We start from the raw sequence: 22,940 nt of genomic DNA, 5'->3' as shown, positions 1-22,940 counted from the left end.
TTCACAATCTGTCCTTCCAGTGAGCACTCAGGGCTGATTTCCTTCAGAATGGAGAGGTTTGATCTTCTTGCAGTCCATGGGACTCTCAAGAGTCTCCTCCAGCACCATAATTCAAAAGCATCAATTCTTCGGCGATCAGCCTTCTTTATGGTCCAGCTCTCACTTCCATACATCACTACTGGGAAAACCATAGCTTTAACTATACGGACCTTTGTTGGCAAGGTGATGTCTCTACTTCTCAAGATGCTGTCTAGGCCTGTCATTGCCCTTCTCCCAAGAAGCAGGCGTCTTTTAATTTCGTGGCTGCTGTCACCATCTGCAGTGATCATGGAGCCCAAGAAAGTAAAATCTCTCACTGCCTCCATTTCTTCCCCTTCTATTTGCCAGGAGGTGATGGGACCAGTAGCCATGATCTTCTTTTTTTGATGTTGAGCTTCAGACCATATTTTGCACTCTCCTCTTTCACCCTCAATAAAAGGTTCTTTAATTCCTCCTCACTTTCTGCCATCAAGGTTGTGTCATCTGCATATCTGCATATCCTTCATGCATCACTGCCTTGCCGTGGCGAAGGGGCTTGAAGAACTCAGAGAAGCTATGAACTATGCCGAGCAGGGCACCCAAGATGAACAGGTCATAGTGGAGAGTTTTGACCAAACGTGATCCACCTGCAGGAGGAACCGGCAAGCCACTCCAGTATCCCTGCCAAGAAAACTCCATGGACAAAGACAACAGGCATATAAAAGTTATGACGCTGGAAGATGAGCCCCTCAGGTCGGAAGGCGTCCAACATGCTACTGGGGAAGAGCGGAGGGCAAGTACAAGTAGATCCAGAGCTGATGAAGCGGCTGGGCCAAAGCCGAAAGGACGCTCAGTTGCGGATATGCCTGGAAGCGAAATGAAAAGGAAATGCAAGAAAGCAAAGTGGCTGTCCAATGAGGCCTTACAAATAGCGGGGGAGAGAAGGCAAGCAAAATGCAAGGGAGATCGTGAAACATACAGGAAATTGAATGCAGATTTCCAAAGAATAGCAAGGAGAGACAAGAAGACCTTCTTAAACAAGCAATGCAAAGAAATAGAGGAAAGCAATAGAATGGGAAGAACCAGAGATCTGTTCAAGAAAATTGGAGATATGAAAGGAACATTTCGTACAAAGATTTCCATAATAAAGGACAAAAGTGGAAAGGACCTAACAGAAGCAGAAGACATCAAGAAGAGGTGGCAAGAATACACAGAGGAATTATACCAGAAAGAAACGGATGTCTCATATACCCCAGGTAGTGTGGTTGCTGACCTTGAGCCAGACATCCTGGAGAGTGAAGTCAAATGGGCCTTAGAAAGCACTGCAAATAACAAGGCCAGTGGAAGTGATGGTATTCCAGCTGAACTATTTAAAATTTTAAAAGATGATGCTGTTAAGGTGCTACACTCAATATGCCAGCAAGTTTGGAAAACTCAGCAGTGGCCAGAAGATTGGAGAAGATCAGTCTACATCCCAATCCCAAAGAAGGGCAGTGCCAAAGAATGCTCCAACTATCGCACAATTGCACTAATTTCTCACGCTAGCAAGGTTATGCTTAAAATTCTACAAGGAAGGCTCAAGCAGTATGTGGACCGAGAACTCCCAGAAGTGCAAGCTGGATTTAGAAGAGGCAGAGGAACCAGAGACCAAATTGCAAACATGCGCTGGATTATGGAGAAAGCTAGAGAGTTCCAGAAAGACATTTACTTCTGCTTCATTGACTATGCAAAAGCCTTTGACTGTGTCGACCATGGCAAACTATGGCAAGTTCTTAAAGAAATGGGAGTGCCTGATCACCTCATCTGTCTCCTGAGAAATCTCTATGTGGGACAAGAAGCTACAGTTAGAACTGGATATGGAACAACTGACTGGTTCAAAATTGGGAAAGGAGTACGACAAGGCTGCATTTTGTCTCCCTGCTTATTTAACTTATATGCAGAATTCATCATGCGAAAGGCTGGGCTGGATGAATCCCTAGCCGGAATTAAGATTGCCGGAAGAAATATCAACAACCTCAGATAAACAATAAATCTTACTATTTACCAACTCTTAATTAGTGTTTTTACAGATTGATTGTATTCTGTAATATGTAGGGTCAGTGTAACATTTGCTCCCATCCTATAATTCCCTTTTACAACTTTGAGAAACTTGTCTCCTGCTACTGCTATAAATCAGGGGGGTCCTTGTTCAGGAGAGCAGGAAAATAAACAACTGCCAAAGTACTTAGCCAGCTGGTTTCTGCCTGGCATGAAACATACAAACATTTGCAAATATATCTGTCAGGGAACTGCCATCAGAGCCGGAGGCAGAGGGAAGGCTCCAGAGGGATGCCGGAGAGGGTCCCAGTAGGGAGAGAGGCAGCCCATCTGCTGGGGAAGGAAATCAGCGTAACACCAGTGGAGGAGGGGGGCAGAGAGGGGATTTGGAGAGGAGGCTCCAAGACTCTTCGTCAGAAACCAGCGGGGAGAGCACAGGTACTCCGCTGCCCACTCCCTCCCTGCGCAGAAGACTTCTGCACAGGGAGAGTAGGAGGAGACTTGGCGTCAAAGAACTTCTTTGCTGGAAGAGATTTAAAAAACGCCCACTGATGGATTCTGCCAGCGACTGAGACAGCCACGAAGTGAAGGGCTGTCCAGACAGAAAGGGTTCAACCAGACAACCAAGCCAAGAGTGGCGGCAACTTACGCACAAGCAACCCCTAGAACCATTACAATATCTTTAAGCTCATTTTAAAATACAGGGCTTGATCAGATGCCTCACTTCCTTGCGACCTGGGACCTCCAAAATGTTGTCCTTAAGGTCCTCCGTGAGGCATACCAGGAGAGGCGGTCTCGTAGGTACATGGGTCCTAGGCTGCCTAGGGCTTTAAAGGTCAAAAACACATTGTTGGCACAGGGTTGTTGCAGGAGTAGTTGCTGTTGTTTTTTTTGTAACTTTATTTTAGATCTTGTTTTGATTCATGGGGAAATTGTTCAATTTGGTTGTGTATTTTTAAACGTTTTGTTTTTTGTTTAGAACTACTTTTGTTTTGTTGTGGTTATTCCCCCCCCCCCCCCATGTTGTAAGCTGCCTTGAGCATAGTTTGAACTCTGGAAAGGTGGCATACAGATAAATTTATGTGTGTATATATGTCAGCAGGACACAGAATAAATGGATGAAAAAATGCTCATCCAATTATTCTACTGTTTCTCCTCTACTTTCTCACCTGCACCCTGAATAAAAAGTAGACAGGAGGGATTCAATAATGTCTTTGCACATTATGTTCAACTTTGGTGTTAAATTGGCTGAGCAAACACAAGTGACATGAACCGCAGCTTCTGAAAAATGTAACCAAAACAGAATTTCTAATATATATTTTTTTACTTCGTTGCTCAGTGGTTAATGTGTTCTCTCACTGACAATATTCCTGTTCAGTATGTTCACATAAGCATTTCATGCTTGAACTGTAAGAGCAATTAGCATTTATTTGTATGTAACACAATACTAATTGGGACATCATCCAAAAGTGACTACTACCGGTAATTCTTCCTTGTCTTGCTCTACACATCTGGCACACTGTAAAGTTATTGTTCCGCTATGCCACTTTAGGAGAAGAGGTCACGTAGGATTTGGATTCTAGGACTTTCAGGTGGAAAGAAGAATGGTGAACTGTGTGAGGAATCTTTGGCGCACCAGATGTTGCTCAACCACAATTCCCATCAACCCCCAGCAGTGGTCAGGGATGAAGGAAGCTGTAATACAGCAACATTTGGAGGACCAAACCTTCTCCACAAATGTACTACAGTGGTACCTTGGGTTACAAATGCTTCGGGTTACAAACACTTTGGGTTACAAACTCTGCTAACCCGGAAGTAATACCTCGTGTTGAGAACTTTGCCCCAGGATAAGAACGGAAATCGTGCGGCAGCAGTGCGGTGGCAGAAGGAGGCCCCATTAGCAAAAGCACGCCTCAGGTTAAGAACGGTTTCAGGTTAAGAACGGACCTCCCGAACAAATTAAGTTCGTAACCCGAGGTACCACTGTACATCTGAACTTCCATGCCACAGAAAAGCAGCATGTTTATAGATGTCGCACCTAAACCTGACCTCCAAGGTTTTGACCCCCCCCCCCAGCAAAAGTGGCTTCCATTCTTCTGCCTCCATTTCTCTGTTCACTATGGAATTCCAGTGGATGTGGAGTTTGGGCCTTACCTTACAATTGTGAGGTGGCTGAGGGTGTTGTGTGAGTAAACATTCTTCCAGGGCTCTGCAGCCCCCTTGGCTGCCCACACTTCCTGCTCTGAAGACAGCTCCATGGAAGGAGTTGCCTCATGACTTCTTCCCCTCAGATTTAACTGAAGCACGGGCACCGAGTAAGTCTGCAGAGTACAGACCACTGGATTTGCAGAATGAAAGAACACTCACAAACACCCATTTCAGAGAAATTTTACCTCACCTTTCACAATGTTGAATGCAGTTTGTTTTCTCATGAATCAATGGAGAATGGTGCAACAAAACCTGAGGGAGATTTGTGGTGTGGCATTACTTCATAGTTGCCTCCCTAAAGTGCTGGCTTTCTCTGTGTGGCCATAATCCCTGCCCCAGCTCAGTTCAGAATAAACATGCACTTTTTCATATTGCTCTCTGGGTATTGCTGTAATCCACTGCCACTCCTAGAAAAACAACACACTTGGCAACAACAGTACCTTTTAAATTTGTTCCTTACATTTACACACACACACACACACATACATATGCACACACACTCATATATATGGGTTATAATTCCATAATGTTTTGAATTGTTAATATGGCACATTTAATATACATTCCATCTCTCAGACGGTGACAGTTTTAACTTTTGACCTCCCTCAAAAATGGATGTCTACCTAATACGTAGTCCAGTTGAAGGGGATGTGAGTGAGGTGTTGCAAACGCCATCTGACAAATTCTTAAAAGTATTTTAAAAAGAGCATAGTGGATTTTTTCCCCAGGCTGAAGAACAGGAACAAATATCTTTGCATCACTCATGTGTCAAGCTGTTTTTCAAGCAGGGATAGAAACAAGTTCTGTAATCCTTGGGAGATCATAAATCATGCAGCTTTTACCTCGGCATCACATTACGCTACGCCTTGCCACACATTCATGCCTCTTTCAAGACGCTGCAATCAAGTCTAGCGAGTGACTGGTAGCCTTTGAGGCCAGGCACAAATCCTATTTCCATAGTACAGAACATTGTACAGTGGTTAGATAATGTGTCGGTGATGAATCTTCCTTCTCGAGTTTCTAGCTTCCTTATCTGTCAAGGCTGGGGAATAATCACCTTTGTTTTTGTTTTTTGAGTAAACACTTGTGATTCTTCTAGTTGTATAGCTTTTTTGCTTAGGAGCCCACTTTTGGGACAACAAAAAAATGGAATGAATAAATGCCTAATGTTTACTAAGAAATCAACCAAATAGCCCAACCCAGCTTAGTGAACAGTATGACATAATGAAGGAGTAGCATCAAAAAGCACTTGTTCTTCCAGGGATATATTTAATGGTCCAGTTGCTAATACCATGTCTAAGATTTACCCAGGAAGCTCAAAGCTGTTTGGAAGTTAAATAAAGAACTTAGGTGCCTGGTCTTTGATGCTGGAAGAAAATAAGAAAAGCCTTTTTGGATCAGGCCAAAGGCTCACCTAGTTCAGCAACCTATTCTCATAGTGGCTAACCAGGTAACTATGGGAAGCTCACAAGAAGAGTGCTCTCACCAGTGCTATTTTTCTAGAAAAAAGAGGTGCTGGAACACATCCCCTATTCTCTTATAATGGCACTTGCGTTCTGGCGAGTTCCAGCTGAAAAAAAGCCCTGGCTAGTGATTTCTAGCAATTGTTTTCCATAGGCATTCTGCCTCCGACAGTGGGGGCAGAAGATAGCCATTGTGTCTAGAAGCCATTTTTAGGGGGAGAACTGAGTAGTCAGGGGTGCCAACTTGAATAAAATATGGGGGAAGGGACAAGTAAGCCGTGCCCCGCATAATCAATCACATGTGCAAACACACCCATCAACTTTGGGGGCCCCCAGCTCCCTCAAATATATTATTGGGGGGGGACAGGGATGGGGACAAAGGCCCCTCGGCTCCTAGGAGTTGGCTCCCATGCAAGTAGTAGTGAGGAAAAGAGTATTTTGATTAGAGGCTCTTATTTTTTCCTGTAACACATTTTAAGGGTAAATTACAGGTTTGGGAGAGAGATTCATGTGACACAAGTATCTGCAGCAGCAAGAAGGATCTCTTGTGGTGTAAACTCATGCAAGCCCACTTGGAAGTAAGTCCCATTGCAGGGGTAGCAAATGTGGTGCCCTCCATATGTTGTGGGCAAACATTTTTACCAAGCCCAGTTGCATCCAGCTTCCAAGCCACCAGTTAGACATCTTCGTTTTCTACACGGAATTCTTATGTGAATGGCTGAGACTATGGAACTACTTGTCTCTGTGAAATGAAGTGTTTTGACAAGTCAGGATGCTGTGTCATGTGTGGCCAGTTCGGGCCCATAGATGTCTAGTAAAGAAATAGATGGTAGAGAAACAGTAACTACCATTAATCTTTTCCCTGCTGTGGGCATAAAAACTGATGAAGATGGGTGATTTTGAGAAGAAAAATGGGAGGTGACGAAAGGGTTAAGCGCCTCTTCCCTCCTGCTATTTTCCCTTCGCAGCGAAAGCTCTCCAGGCTGTTTTTCATTTCAACAGCAGGAGAATATTACATGCAACTGTGTGTAACATCTAGTAGCTTGCCCCTTGGTTAACCCAAGGAGAGAAATTAGCCATTAAGTCAATAACAATTCCCTTTTCACGTGCCATAGTTCTAAAATGGAATGTGTTCTGGTACACATCCTACATGCAAAATTTATCATCTCAGGGCTGTAGCTAAATATGTTCACGATCCCCCCCCCCCATTATCCTAATATCTTTGTGTGCACGTTATTAAGCAAGTGCATCCGTAAGTCAAGATTACATTAATTGAGGTTGATTATTTAAAATAGCAAAGCCTACCATTGCTAATCTGGGAAGGATAAAAGGGGGGGTGGGGAGAGACTATACAATCGACTCCAAACAAATCAACTCCTACACATCAGCTTGAAAGTATAGCTGTAAGGAATAATTAACATTTCCAAGAACAAAAGGAAATGGGCTTCATTTGCAAGGATTAGCTAATTGTTTGGGTCCATTTTCTTTTCAGACTATTCACATTTCTGCATGTACAATTAGACATGCCTTTTATTTTTCCAGTATAAATGCATAAAGCAATAAATTGACTTTGGTTTGAAGGCAACGTAAAAGGAAGTGTTGACTACTTTCAGCCTTTTAAGAAGATAATCAGCAATAATGGATAGCAATGCTTTAGGAAATATATAAAAGAATTTACTTATGTCAAAGCGAAAAATAACGATAGGGGTGGGAGAGAGAGAGAGAGAAGGAAGAAAAAATACCTGTTACTTGTTTGATTGGTGCTGCTTTTGTGAAGACTGGTAATTTCTGTGCATTAAGGTGCATTGCCATAAGCAAGAGCCACTAACACAAGCAATTAAGAGGGCTGCAAAAATGCACACACACACACCCCACAATCACATTTTGTTCACTGAGTAAGGGAAGGAAACAGCACCAGTAGCAGACTACACCTCAGCCCTTAAATTACGCCATTAGGGAAATCTTAATGGATTTATGCTGAGCTGCTAACATTCTATGCACTAGTGCCAACCTCTTTCAAGAAAGAAACAATTCCAAGGATAATGTCACCTCTACTTAGGATGATTTGCACCTCAATCTTTGGGCAGCCCAGTTTCAATATAGGCAATGTTGACGGTGCAATCCTATACGTGTATACTCCGAAGCAAGGCCCACTGAGCTCGAGATAAGTGTTATGTGGAATTACAGCTAAAATGCAAGAGCATAACCCTCCAATATTTCTCTGTTGAAAGTGAGGATTTCAATAATAATAATAATAATAATAATAATAATAATAATAATAACCCACCCATCTGACTGGGTTGCCCCAGCCACTCTGGGCGGCTTCCAACATATGTTGTTGTTGTTGTTGTTTAGTCGTTTAGTCGTGTCCGACTCTTTGTGACCCCATGGACCAGAGCATGCCAGGCACTTCTGTATTACACTGCCTCCCACAGCCACTGCCTCCTGCAGCCATTCCAACATAGATAAAACATAATAAAACATTAAACATTTAAAAAGCTTCCCTATACAGGGCTGCCTTCAGATGTCTCCTAAAGGTCGTATAGTTACTTACCGTATTTTTTGCTCTATAAGACACACTTTTCCCCTCCTAAAAAGTAAGGGGGAATGTGTGTGCGGCTTATGGAGCGCATGCAGGCTGTGCAGCTAAGGCTGAAGACAGGAGAGCAAGAGGGATCGGTATGCACGAATCCCTCTTGCTCTCCTGGCTTCAGCCATAGCCACGCAAAGCCTCCTGCATTTTTGCTCAAAAGGCTTTGCGTTGCTTTCTTGTTTCTTGTCTTCCTCCTCTAAAAACTAGGTGCGTCTTATGGCCGGGTGCGTCTTATGGTGCGAACAATACAGTATCTCTTTGGCTTGAGAATCGCATAACTCCATACCCTCCAACACATTTTTGATGAAAATAGGGACTTCCTAAGGAAAAGTGGTACATTCCGGGATCAAATCAGAAACTGGGACAGCTTTGTAAATCTGGCAGTGTCCTTGGAAAATAGGGACACTTGGAGGATCTGCAAGAGGGCTTGCTGGCACATTTGGCTGAACACGTAATGAGAATCTGGCCCCTAGTGATGCAAGCTTCCTGGTTAACTTGTAAGTATGTTCAGCCAAATGGGTTTACAAGCCCAGTTCAGGCATTCCCATTCAATGTGGGAAGGATGGAGGGAAATGGAGCAAGCATGCCTGACATATGCACACTTCCCCCTTCCTCAGTTTAAGCATTCAATCCTTGTTTCGAAGACATGAAAGGGTGCTTACAACCTTTACTGTGTGAAGGGATCCCTCCTTCCCCCCTGCATGAAATATCTCCCTCATTTTTTTTAATAAAGTGGATAATATAGTCAACAAATGCCAGTACACTCATTAAAGATAGAGAGAGAAGAAGCTCATTGATTCTAGTTCGTAGTATATTATGTATGGGCTTGTGGGGCATTTAGAGTAAAACAGCCTGAGGAGAACCCAGTTTACTAGGCTAAAAGTGATTTTTTGTATTCAGAAGATTATTATTCTTTTAAAAAGAAAATATATATATCGTATCTTTAAATAAACCAGTTTAAAACCTATTCCAGGCATTTTGCGTTCCTTTCCCTTGGACATTCCCATGACCCATTTTTAATGCATTTAAAGCAAAATGTTTAGTGAATTTTAGTTTTCATGCTGACATGTTCAATCAGGTGGAAAATTAAATCAATATGATGAAACTCCCAGTTGCATCTAACCAGCATCTTTGCACTGAATGCTCAGGGTTTCAAATATACTAAAAACAAACAAACAAACAGGTTTCCATTAAATTAAATAGCAGATCTGGGGTTTTCATAGCAAATAGTCAATCCATTATCATTTTCAAGGAGGGTTTCATTGCACGATCAGTAACATTGCCAAAGGATAATGCACTCTCCAGCTGTCTCCATTTCCTGGGGATACCCCCTATTTTCTGGCAGTGGTCTCTGCCAGAAATCATTGTTCTTACTTTGTCTTTGTTAGGGCCAATATAGTATTTTCCTAGCATATCTTTTGAAGACTACCACTGCCGTATGTCTTTCATGAACTGTTTTTGGCCCCACTCACACAATGCATTTAAAGCACTCTGATGCCATTTTAAGCAGCCATGGCTTTCCCCCAAAGAATTCTGGGAGCTGTAGTTTGTGAAGGCTGCTGAGAGTTGTAAAGAGAAGCCTATTCCCTTCACAGAGCTGCAATTCCCAGAGTTCCCTGGGAAGAAGGATTGACTGCTTAACCACTTTGCCATTACTACTTGTGTGCTTAAATAAGTGTGGCAGGGTCAAGTGCACTTCTTCCTCCCAGTCCTCCTCCCCTTTGGCATCTTGCCCCCTCTTGACTGGTAATTCTCATTTGTGTGTGCCTAGTTGCTAAGGAAGGTGACAACATTCAGTGTTGCGTGTGATGTGGTGTGGCGTCATGTGGCGTAGCTGTGTATGCAATAATTTCATTTCATTTCTTTAGCTATCAGCTATAGCAGAACAGAAAGAACGTTCAAGATTGAGGAACTAATTTACCTCTTAATTTCTTGGCTGCCAGCACAATTAAATAAACATATAGGGTAGGGAACATGTTCAAGGGTGTGGTATTAGCTGCTGCCGTCCTGCCTTCTGGCTTAATCTTTTACTACATTGTGATTATTTCCTGGGCCATATCTTCCTTACACAACTCTTTCACCACATATCTTCCATGGATACATTGTAATAACTCCTGGAGCACAGACCACTTTTTCTGAAAGTTATTCTCAAATTTTCAGTACCAAACAGCAAAAAGAATACAAACTCAGTTGTGCAAGGAAATGGTTCAGTTTCTATGGCCTCTCCTTGGACACCCTTGTAGTGCGCTGAGTTGTTGGTGAGAGCAGATAAGATCTAGTCTTGGCTTCTACAAATATCTCTAGCAACCATAAGATTGGACCGTGATCATACATATCAATACTACTGCTGCCCATCAATGCATTTTCAATTATAGGTGATAAATGCAGACTATCACCAAGCTCTTCACAGCTTTTCCTCCCCTAATTATCCAGTCCTAAAAGTTCTGATTTATCCCATGAAAAAGAAATTCTTACAAGTTTTATATATACACACAGTGGCGTAGCGTGGGTTGTCAGCACCCGGGGCAAGGCAAGTAATTTGCGCCCCCTAACCCGTGGATTTGCGCCCCCTAACCCGTGGATTTGCCCTAACCCCAGATGTTGCGTCCGGTGCGGCCCCCCCTGCACCCCCCCCGCTACGCCACTGTATACACACATCCATAATCTTTTCCTTCTAAGTAGCTTCTAATCCATACAAATTCCAGCTTGTATCTGCTTAATATTTCCTGGCATGTGATAAATGCCACTTAGTTTTATGGGGATCTCACAGTGTGTGTGTATTGGACACACACACACACACACACACACACACACACACAAATATATCAAGTAAGCAACAAGCAGGCTGAGACATGTGAGATTTAATTTGTTTGGGACCATGTTCACAATTGTCTCATTCTTATGCTACTTCTGTAAGCTTGGAGGCAGTTATAAGAAGACCAAAAACTGACAGTTGTAATATTTTATTCCTGATCTAAGTGCTTATAAAATGGAGATGTGCTGGATCATTTCCTGCCTTTGTTTCTTTGGGCGTAGTGTGAGAAGGCAACAAACAGCTTAAGTTCCGATTTTTGAATCGTTTCCCTTGAATCACTCTTTATTCCCTGAATTACTGCTAGGCTGAACAATTGTATGTGTAGAAGCAATGATTTATGCTTGGGTTGCATAATGTAATCAGAAGACAAACAGTCTCTCTCCCTCCTTCCATATTGTATGGTTAAAAAACCATTGGTTAAGAATGCTAGTTGTGACTAAATTCTTATCACTATGTCCACATGTCTATATTTCCACAGTATGTTGAACCAAATTTAATTTATGCCACCCCTGAAATCCCCTTCTATCTTTGATTATTCTTGCTGGTTGGTGTGCCCTTCTATATTTTTTTTATTTTTCCTTGGATTAGGAGAATCATTGGTTTGCATACCTATATCAGTCCCTCCAATTACTCAAGCTGGATGAGTTGCAGTGAGTTGTGTGTCGAGGTCCCCAAGCCACCCCTTAAATAAATCACAATTCACACAGAATTTTTGTTTAAGGTTTTTGGCATAATTTTGGCCACAACTTTATTAAAATACATAAATGTGAGTGGTTGCCCGGGGACAGAACTGACTTCCAGATTCCAGTGAAAGCCAGTAAGGGAAAACAATATTGGGGAGAAATGGAGCTGAGCCACAGGCCCTCACCTCTCCCCGCATACTGCCAGGGGTTTGCGCAGCCCAAGCCCCATTCAGGGGTACGGATGAAAGAACGGCAAACCCCTGGATTCCTTTAACGGAATTCCCTTGCAGCAGCAGCATTGGAGGGGCAGGCACAGCCAACCCTTACCCCTCCACCAACCAAATTCTAACCAATGCCTAACCGCAACCTTACCAGTTATGACAATTTGCTACACAGTAGGCAAAAACCAAATGGCACCAGCCAATCTGCCAAATGGACAAAATTCCTACCAGTCCCCTGCCCCAAAAGCAGACAACATCATGACAGGCATAGCAATGTCAAACGCAACAGCTCTAAATTAGGGAGGGTGGGCAGGCGATCCGATGAATGCAGCAAAAGAGACTGAAAAAAGCTGCATGCCAAGAATATATAACCTTTGGGCCAACCCTCTAAATGGTAACATCAAAATCTCCCCAATAACCCAAATTGGTCCAATCACAGTCATGGCCATCCAAATGGTTCCACCCAGTAACCAAAAGGGGGTGTCCTGTTAGACCCCACCGCAACACGTGCTCTCCATGGAGGAGAACACACTTTCTGTGCCAAAGAAGGATAGAACATTTTTTATGTATGCAACAACAGCAGCAAGAATACTCTTCGCGAAGTATTGGAAGACACAAGATTTACCCACCCGGGAAGAATGGCAGAAGAAGTTGATGGACTATATGGAACTGGCGGAAATGACTGGCAGAATCCGAGACCAGGGAGAAGAGTTGGTGGAAGAAGATTGGATAAAAATTAAAGATTACTTACAGAAATATTGTAAAATTAATGAGCTTTAGAAAATGGTGGAATGAAACAATATGGCTTTGGCAGAAATGTTATAAGGAACTAGGTACAGATAGATTGTTAATGTATTAAAGGGAAAAAATCAGGTTAGAATATGTTAAGATTAATTATAGGACAGAATATAGATGAAGATGGAAAGGACTTGCTGAAATAGTTAATTGAAGTGGAATACAAAAAGGGAGGCGTGAGGAAGTCAATGAAACAAGTGAATGAAAGTTAAGATTGAAAATATTGGAATTGTTTTTAATTGTTTTTGTTCTACTTTATTAATTCAATGTGTTATGTAGTGTTTTTGTTTTTGTTTTTGTATTTTATTATACTGTTATGTTTAATTTTCTTTCTTTTCTTTTTGTATTTTCTAAACTCTTAATAAATATTATTTTTTTTAAAAAAAAGAGAACACACTTTCTGGCTGGGAAAAAAAAAGCCCTGGGTATCAGTATGCTAGGGAGGTATCTAAAATATGCAGATATACAAAAGAGGTGTTTGTTTTGCTTTGCTTTGCTTTAAAAAGAGCAAAAGGACAAACACAACAACATCCCAGTGAGAACTAAGTTGGGATGTGCAAAACTGGTTTTACTTTATTAGCTGGCAACAGAGTGCAGGTGGCCTGCAGACAACGGGAAACGATGGTTGAGTGTCACATATAGACTCAGGCTGGGTGTGCATAAAATATATGGAAGTTGGAGAGATGTTGTCAGAGACCAGACACAGCTAGCAGAGGCTGAGAGCCAAGGAGACGAAATAAGCCTGGAATGCAAAACAAGGGAAGGGCAGCCGATTTGTAGGAGAAACTTCAGTTCTGAGTACAAATTGCAGGAAGGGGGAAGTCCAAGGGGGAAAACACAAACGGTCAGCTCAAGTTCAGGCTCAGAAGCAGGGGCACCGGAAATAGCCTGTCCAAAAACTCATAGGCTCGTGAGAACATGCGAGAGGTGGGAACAAGAAAGAAAACGAAAGTGGGGGTTTCGTTGCAGACTCGGCAACAGCAAACTTGGGAGAAGACGCCAAGGACTGAGCTCCACAGTGATTTATGTGTTTAAGCAATAAATCTGAGATAATTACTACCAGAGTTGTCTCGCTTCTGTGGAAGAGACCCAAGCCATTACAGATATCGTGTAGGGATTTTGTTTGTTTGTTAGCACTTTGTTTTCTGTTATAATGCACAACCAGTTCTGTCTGCAAAACCAATGGGATTCTCAGTTGTCCAAACATTCATTACCCAAGCTGCACTTTGCCACTTTTAGGTCTCTCACTTCCTCTAATGACTGCACAATGGCTGCTTTGCATTGGTCTGGGTATTAGGCACAATGCATAATGAAATCTCTCCCCGCCCCCCTCCTGCGAAAACCAAATCCATAAATAAGAATGATGTGGCCTTTTGAACAAGGGCGAATTTTGTTACATGGACGGAACTTGAGGGGGTTGTCAAGAGACATGAATGTTAATGTAGGTTTCAAGGCAGTTCCCAAACCGACAGCATCTGATTCCTACTGACTGCGGCTTGCTGATAAAATGTAAATTGCAGAAACAATGCAGAAAAGAGCAAATAGCATAATAAACAATTACTGACAATTCGGTAATTACATAATTGCTGGAAGCAGTGTCTGGGATGCTTACATTTCAGGGCTTTTAGACCAAAAAAAGAAAAATAAAGACATTCAATATCCCTTTGACCTTTTTTTTTTTGGGATTCTGGCTAAATTTTCATAGTCCTTGTCATCTGGATGGCATTATAACTGTCATTCAAATTAGGATAGATTATGTAGTAGTTTTCAGAAAGTGTTAATTACACATCTTTGAATATGACTCTACAAATCCATTTGTATTTTTTTTTTAAAAAAAAAAAATATGGAACGCTTCACGAATTTGCGTGTCATCCTTGCGCAGGGGCCATGCTAATCTTCTCTGTATCGTTCCAATTTTAGTATATGTGCTGCCTAAGCGAGCACCAAATCCATTTGTATTAAGTCTGGAGACTTTATTGTTCTAAGCTCCTTCTTCTGTTTTGCCTCTGTTTCCAATGGGAAATTTCAATTTATATTGTTATGGCAATGTTCTATATAAGGTTAGTTAAAGAATATATGCTTGCTCCAGGCTTTTGCCCACTAAAAACTTATTCATGTCTTAGAAGTAGTTCTTAGAACAGACATTGACATTCCTAGAATGATTTCTAGCAAACACAAGAGTACAAATCTAATTATTGCTTTTCCTCATGTGTTGTTATTTTTATCAGTAAGCTGCCTTGACTCCCTGTCAGGGAAAAGGGGTGGGTATAAGTAACTATATACTAACTATATAATAATGCTAAACTGCGTTTCAATTACATGGGTTTATATCCAGTGAAGTTGTCCCAATTAGCTGGAAACAACCCATTCATCCTAGAAGCCCAATTGAATTCCCATAACAATATAAATAGATCCTTATTTTCAAGTCAATCTGAGGCTCAGGAAAATGCCTCCTATCCTGAAAGCACCCCTTAACAATTTCCCCCCAAACACATACTCCTTTTTCCTTTCCTTTCCTTGTCTGGTAACTGGTAGTGGTGGGAGTAAAGGTAAAGGTAAAGGTACCCCTGCCCGTACGGGCCAGCCTTGACAGACTCTGGGGTTGTGCGCCCATCTCACTTAAGAGGCCAGGGGCCAGCGCTGTCCGGAGACACTTCCGGGTCACGTGGCCAGCGTGACATCGCTGCTCTGGCCAGAGCCAGAGCCAGAGCCAGAGCCGCACACGGAAACGCCGTTTACCTTCCCGCTGGTAAGCGGTCCCTATTTATCTACTTGCACCCGGAGGTGCTTTCGAACTGCTAGGTTGGCAGGCGCTGGGACCGAGCAGCGGGAGCGCACCCCGCCGCAGGGATTCGAACCGCCGACCTTTCGATCGGCAAGCCCTAGGCGCTGAGGCTTTAACCCACAGCGCCACCTGCGTCCCCCAGTGGTGGGAGTAGGGCTGCTATATTTCAAAAAGTGAAAATCTGGACACAAAATCCAGACACATGGACGTAGGGCAGCCCTAGGAAGGAGTAGCAGTATGAGGGGTTTGATTCTCCCTTTCCTTTTGGGGAGCTGCCACTCCCCTTCACCACTCCCAGAAAACCCCATGGAAATGACACAACAGCATAACACTGCACTGTTCCCAAGCGGCACTGTGTCATGGAATCAAGGCCAGCTCTACCATTGGGTAGATTGAGACGTTTGCCTCAGGTTTGCAGGTCATGGGGCGAGGCAGCAGAGGAAACACCTCAGCCATTCCTACTGAGTTCCCTGCCCATTGCCCTCTGCAGGAAACCTATGAGTGTCTATGAAGTTCTATGAGTGTCATAGAACTTCCCTGCTCCTCTTCAACTTGCTCGCTGCTTCTTATGCTCTGAAGGATGCTATTCCATTGCCATAGTTGAAGGAAGATCCAACTGTACATGGAATTGTGTGTGTGTTCATAAATGGGATCCTCTTTAGAGAGGGTCTTGGTTGCGCGCGGGCCTCGGGACAGCCCCCCAATCTATTGGTAGGGTCCTGGGGTGGGGACAAGCTTGTACAGTACGGCCCCACAGTCACGCCAGGCTTCTTGTGCCAGTCCGGTTACAGAGGCGTGATTGTGGGGCTATAAAAGCGGCAGCACGACGTGACCAATGGTGCTTGCTTCGCACTGCTGAACACCTGCCTTCCCATCGCTATGGGTGGGTTTTGTGCTTCGGCCTTGCTTCAGACATGGTGTGGTTGCCTGTTTTGGAACAGGGATCGGGTAGGGATTTTTTCATTTGGCAGATTGGCACTGGCCACTTGGTTTTTGCCTACCCCCTCAGCAATCGTCACAACTTTGTAAGGTTTGGCACTTAGGCATTGATTGGCTTGGGGAGCTGTGTGGGAGGGGAGGTTCAGCCATCACTTGCCCCTCCATGAATAAGGGTATTCTGTTAAAGGAATCTGGGGGTCCTGGATCTCGTCCGAAGTCTGTTTGAGGGGCTAGGGCCATGCCATGGCCACAGGAACCCTGGGGTGAGCTTCGGTTGATCTACATTGATGTTGGTCCCTCGTTTGGTGTTTACCGTTCCAGACTTTCTGCCAGAGAGGCAGGAGTCAGTTATAGTCTGTTGCCAATGCCTAAACCAATACCACTCACTTTGCTGTAATCAATAAAGCTGTGGCCTAAAATTTGCCCAGTAACCTTAAACCAAAATTACGAGTGTGAAGTATTTATTTGGGAGTGGCTTGGGGCCTCGAGGCGCAATGTCCTTTGCCTTGGACCAGGTTCAGGCAGCTGAGGACAGCCAAGTTGGTTTAGGAAGGAAGGAAGGAAGGAAGGAAGGAAGGAAGGAAGGAAGGAAAATGAACCGCTGACCATCCCATATTTAAAAGAAAGATGACTCCCCCCACCCTTTTAAATTTATTCATCTCTCCTCCAATCACCCTCTTGGTGTCTACAGGAGATGAAAGGTACCACAAAATTCATCTCTCCTCCAATCACCAAACACCCTCTTGGTGTCTACAGGAGATGAAAGGTACCGCAAAACTCAGGCTGCCTGAGGTACCTAGCCCCACTGTTGTGCAGATTCCTTGCTTTTATGTGCAGGGTTGTAAATGATGGGGATGGAACAGGAAAAGAATGGCAAGCAGCTAAGGGTATGTGGAAGATGTAAGAAACAGACGCTAGAAAGTATTTTGAACATACCCAGGCATTCATACATGATAAATATTGTTTTGTTTCACATGTGCCTTAAATAGAGCAGGTTTGAAGTAGCGCCAAGAAACTCATTATTCAAGACGTCTCAAAGAAATATTGGACCTCAGAAACAAATTAAAAAAAACAATACAAAAGGGCACACATGTAATCATTTGTATAAGTAATGTTAAAATCTGTTAACAGCTCTTCCTAGAATGAAATAAATGCAACTGTAATGTACAAACACGTCGTGGTATGTATTGATCACCTCTTATAACAAGGGTTTGGGATGGGTTGCATGCTAAACTGTTGTTCAATACCAAGGTTTTGTTTTGTTTTCATTCTGAAATCAGAGCCTATTTGTGAAATATGAAGAAATAGTTCATATTTGCCCTAGGGTGGATGTTTGTGAGTTTGCATTGCCAAGACAATAGATCATTTGTTACTGGATATATATGAAAAAAAAATAAATGCGTTTCCAAAACTCTTTTTTAATTTAATCCCATTAGTCCTAGTTATAATTCATTTTATTATGGGAGCTGCATATCCTGCTTGCTTGACTCATACATAGTCAATAGGTCCACTTACATGAATAAAGCAACAGGGCTTTTGGCCTTTATTGAATAATTATTTCCCTTTCGTGTTTACACCTTGGAAAACCTGGGTTTTGGCCAGAGTATACTTTTATGAAACAGGATTTAGGTACAGAACCTGGTGATTAATTTTTATTCATTTTGGTAGTTAACCTTTCCTCTCTCTCCCACCACCCCATTATTCAATTTTGGGAGGGAGCCTGTGCTGTGCAGGGGATTATTATTGGCGATTGCAACATTAGAAATACAGGCAGCTGGTGTTTTCAACAGTGTTGTGTAGACCACATGGCGGTTTACAAAGGTTGCTGATATCACATGCTGTCTAGATCAGTAGTCTTCAGTTTTTTTCATACCTGGGACCCACTTTTAACCTAAAAATGAATTTAGGGACTCATTCATTCACACACACACACACCCCGCACACACCCCATATTTATTTGGTTGTAGTGTTGCTGTTGCAAACCATGTTAGATAAACCATGACATGGTGATAGGTTGTGACCTACCAGTTCATCTACGTAGCCTGTTAGCGCTGGGGTCAGTGAATATTTGTTGGTTGTTAGCACCAGAGAAAGGAAGACATGTATTCATGTGGTGAGGTGGCTAAATCCTATGCCCTTTTAAAATGTGGAGGTTTTTTTGTGGGGGGAGTATTGGGTTGTTGTTTTTATTTTGATTATGTGTTTTGTGGTTGTATATTTTAATTTTCTTCTGTGAACTGCCCTGAGACCTCCAGGTATAGGGCAGTATATAATACAAACAAACAAACAAGTTGGAGAGTGACAGCCATAATGGTCAACATAGAAGCAGACTGTCAGTAAGCATGTGAACAGGGGTGACATGGTAGGCACTGACTGTGACTCACCTAATAAAGCCTATCAGTGGAAGCCCTGTTTAAGGACCTCCACTTGTGCTACAGAGCTCCCCCCTCTCCCTGTGTACCCCCCACAACAGACTCAGAAGGGATCAGGAGAACCCCCAGAACAGCATGTGGGGAAAGGGGAGGGGGAAACATTCATTCTGGCAAGCTGATATGTAATGCAATGTTTGCAATAGTGGGGTGTTCAATTCCACCCAGTGTTGTTCGACTTCCAGAAAACTTCGGACAAAATCCCTCATCGAAGGCTCAATTTTTTTCTATTGACTTTCTCCACCTCATGTAAGGAACTCCATTTCTCTCCATCTCTCATCACACTAGAACCAGGGGTGGGGTGGGGTCATCAAATGAAGTTGAATGTTAAAAGACTGAGGACAGAGAAAAGGAAATATTTCACACTGTGCACAGTTAAAGCTATAGAAATCACTGTTGTAAGATGTGGTGATGGCCAGCAACTCAGGTGGCTTTATAAAAGGGGATGAGACAAATTCATGGAGGATAAGACTATCAATGGTCTACTGGTCATGATGGCTGTATGTTACCTCCAGAACCTGAGACAGCCTGCCTCTGAAAAGCAGTTTCAGGAAACACAAGAAGTGAAGAGAGTGCTGTTTGTTGAAGTAAGAGTAGCGAAATCGCAGCTAAGAAGCTCAAATCATATATACGACTAGCACATTTCTTTGGAAATTAAATCAATGTCCAGACTTTAATATTCAAAAATTTTACTTGCAGAAACTTTTAGTTTTAGATGAATTACAACATTATATTTACAATTACATGCTTCTTCAAGCATGGACTTACAGTCTCTTCTTCTAACTTCCAAACCACTGCATTTTCCTCTCTTTCCAGAGCTCAGTACTCAGCCTTCTGTATCTCAATTAGATGATGCCTTGCAGCCCCTATGAGAGTTTTCCACTTTTACCTTCTCTTACAGCTTTCCTCTCTTTCCTTCAAGCTGAGAAAAAGCACTCCAACACTCTATTCCACTTAGCAGTGTTCACAGTGGATTCTAAAACACAGCCATCTTGCTTCACATTAAACGGAGTCTCTCCTTCACTAGATACCTCCCATGTGATCAACGTTAGCCAATCACACAAGAACTACTAGAGAACTCTCTAGAATTCAGTTACCAACCAATGGAATGTAAACACATAATAATGCATACAAGCGTTCACAATTCCAGTGGATTAAATTGCTATACCTAACACTGTTGCACTCATCTCCTGCTGCTAGGCTTTCCATAGACATCTGGTTAGCCACGGTAAGAACAGGAGCCTCAACTGCATTGGCCTTTTGTCTGACTCAGCAGAACTTTTACGAATTCTAATGAGGACTAGTGACAATTGCAGATGAATGAGGAAATGGGACAGAATTTATGTGTGAATACACACATGCGTAACTGTCAGGAACCAGAAGCAGACTGATCCATCACACACCTAGAGATGTTTCCGGTGCAGGTCTGAGTTCAGTTGCACTTCTATACATATTTAGCAGTGAGGCTCATGAAAGCTGCATAATCATTAAGTATCTTCAAGTGGTGCTTTGAACTAGATATCATTTCCTCATTCATCTCCCCCCCTCCCCTTCCCCACATTCCATTGTTGATCTAAAGAATGGGGTCTCGAGAAAGAGAAATTGAGCCTAACTCGCTTTTTCAGAAAATTGCTTTGAGGCGTTCCATCACATTTGCAAGAAGTTCTTCAGAAACTATTTTAATTAAACAGAAGTGCATATTATCATTCCGGGATTCCATGGAGCGGGTCGGCTAGTGGTTACAGGATAGGAAGCCTAGGGATTGATTCACAACTGCTAGGTGCTAACCGCTTTGGAGCTGCTGCCATGGAATTAAAACATCTCTCTTTAAATGTTGCAAATCATCATGTTTTGTTTACAGTTACTGTTTTCTGTTTCTTTGCACTACATCACTGCCGCCCGGGGAAGATATAAAACCTCTCCAGTGGTACTGGAGCCTTAATTAACATTTTCTTGAACCTCTGCAAATCAGCTATACGGACATTCTAGTTAAAACCCAAACTTGCCAATGCCTGACTCCTTAAATTAACATTTAATTCTAAAGGACTGCAGATCAGCTAGCTGATTATCCACCATCATCTAGGGAGCTAAGCGGAAAGAAATAGTCTCTAGTACAGTGCAGGAATCTATACTATCCTCTCCCATCAAATTATCCCCAGATTCTTCATTTTTGTGTGTGTGTTTCTCTCTCTCTCCTACCCCAAGTTCTCTGTTTCTTTTGCATGAAAATATATAGTTCTACCTTTCCAAGTGAAAAATATAGCAGTGTTGGGTTACAGAAATTAAGCAAGCATATAACATGCAAAATTACAGAATACATTGCTCTGTGGGGAAGGCCTATTTTTCAAGGCACTTGCCTCTTCAGCCTTCCAGTGAAACATTTCATAATTAAAATGAAAGCTTGTTCCGTCAGTGCTCCATTCTGGAGTAGCATGCATAAACTGCAGAGATTCTTTTATTGTACAACAGATACTATTTTGAAATATTTAGTTGCTTAACTTGCAATTCCTGACTGGGGGAGATTTCCAGTCTGTTACATCTCTGTGGAGCAGTCTTATCAGTAACCTAGACTCCTGTGGAGGGATATACCAAGTTTTAAATTTTCCTTTGCATATAAGGGGAAAGAATCTCAAACAGAAGTGCATCTGTCAAAATGGCATTAAGTACTTACAAAAAGTGCTCTGTATAGTGCACTTCAGAATCCTTCACATCTAAACCACCTAATTTGTGGTGGTTAGAAAAGGGCAGCGCTAACAGTTATGCTAAGTCCACACATTTAAAACACTAGGATACCACATTAAGCAAAGAAGTCTCCTGAAGAATTCTGGGAACTGTAGTTTGTTAAGGGTACTGTAGTTTGGGATGCGGGTGGCCTAGGGCTTGCCGATTGGAAGGTCGGCAGTTCGAATCCCCGCAACAGGGTGAGCTCCCATTGCTCGGTCCCTGCTCCTGCCAACCTAGCAGTTCGAAAGCACGTCAAAGTACAAGTAGATAAATAGGTACCGCTCTGGCGGGAAGGTAAAAGGGCGTTTCCGTGCGCTGCTCTGGTTCGCCAGAAGAAGCTTAGTCATGCTGGCCACATGACCCAGAAGCTGTACGCCGGCTCCCTCGGCCAATAAAGCCAGATGAGCGCCACAACCGCAGAGTCGGACACGACTGGACCTAACAGTCAGGGGTCCCTTTACCTTTAAGGGTGCTGAGGGTTGTTAGGAGGCTCTTCTTCTGCTCCCAGGTGTCAGGGACCGTGCTGAGGAGGGCTGTACTGAGGAGCCTACCCCTCCCCCTGCTTCAGATCCAGATCCTGAATCTTCCCAGGAGCAGGAGGACCGTATAGATTTGGAACAGTGGTTTGCAGAGGGACAAAGTTCAGAAGGCAGAATCTGGGAAGTACTGGGTGGGGAACAGCTAGGAGGAGAAGAACTGGGAGAAATAGAGAGGGGGGGAGGGAGAGAGAGAGAGAGAGAGAAAGAGAGAGAGAGAGAGAGAGGAGACTCACTGTCACTTGAAAGTGTTCATCCGCTCAGCTCAAGGTCAAGAAGAGCAGATAAGGTGGAAGCACAGAAAGCACAGTGGTTGCGAGATCAGGTTACAAGGTGCTATAGTGACATGGGTGACTAGGGAGGAAGTGGGTGGAACCCTTAATTGGGAGCACCTTCATTCCTAGGAATGGATTCTTTGTTCTCTCGCTGTGGTCATTAAAAGTTTCTGACTGGTAGGAGACTCCTTTCTCTTTGTTCTGCTTATCTACTGCCAAGGGGGGGGGGCGAGGAAGCAAATTCCCTGAAGCCTCACACCAGGACTACAACTCCTAGAGTTCCCTGTGAAGGGGGATTGATTGTTAACTAGGGTTGCCATACTTTGAAGAGCAAATGAAAGAGTACACATTTGCTGACTTCAACTTTTAACTATGGATAGCTTTGACGGCTCTACCCATGAAAAAGAGGACATGTGGCA

The 22,940-nt window shown here is 43.0% G+C and overlaps 1 long non-coding RNA gene across 1 annotated transcript in view; it reads right to left on the bottom strand.

Annotated features, from left to right (window-relative positions):
- LOC307212991 overlaps positions 1–22,940 on the bottom strand; it is a 74,767-nt gene that overhangs the window by 17,139 nt on the left and 34,688 nt on the right. Inside the window, exon 3 of the long non-coding RNA XR_013837333.1 lies at positions 4,454–4,515. This is a non-coding gene — a long non-coding RNA (uncharacterized lncRNA). The remainder of the gene's footprint in view (positions 1–4,453; positions 4,516–22,940) is intronic.

The sequence above is a fragment of the Podarcis cretensis genome (genome assembly GCF_951804945.1).
Source record: "Podarcis cretensis genome assembly, chromosome: 3".
NCBI classification, from domain to species: Eukaryota; Metazoa; Chordata; class Lepidosauria; order Squamata; family Lacertidae; genus Podarcis; species Podarcis cretensis.
This window is presented reverse-complemented; position numbering and strand designations above follow the sequence as displayed.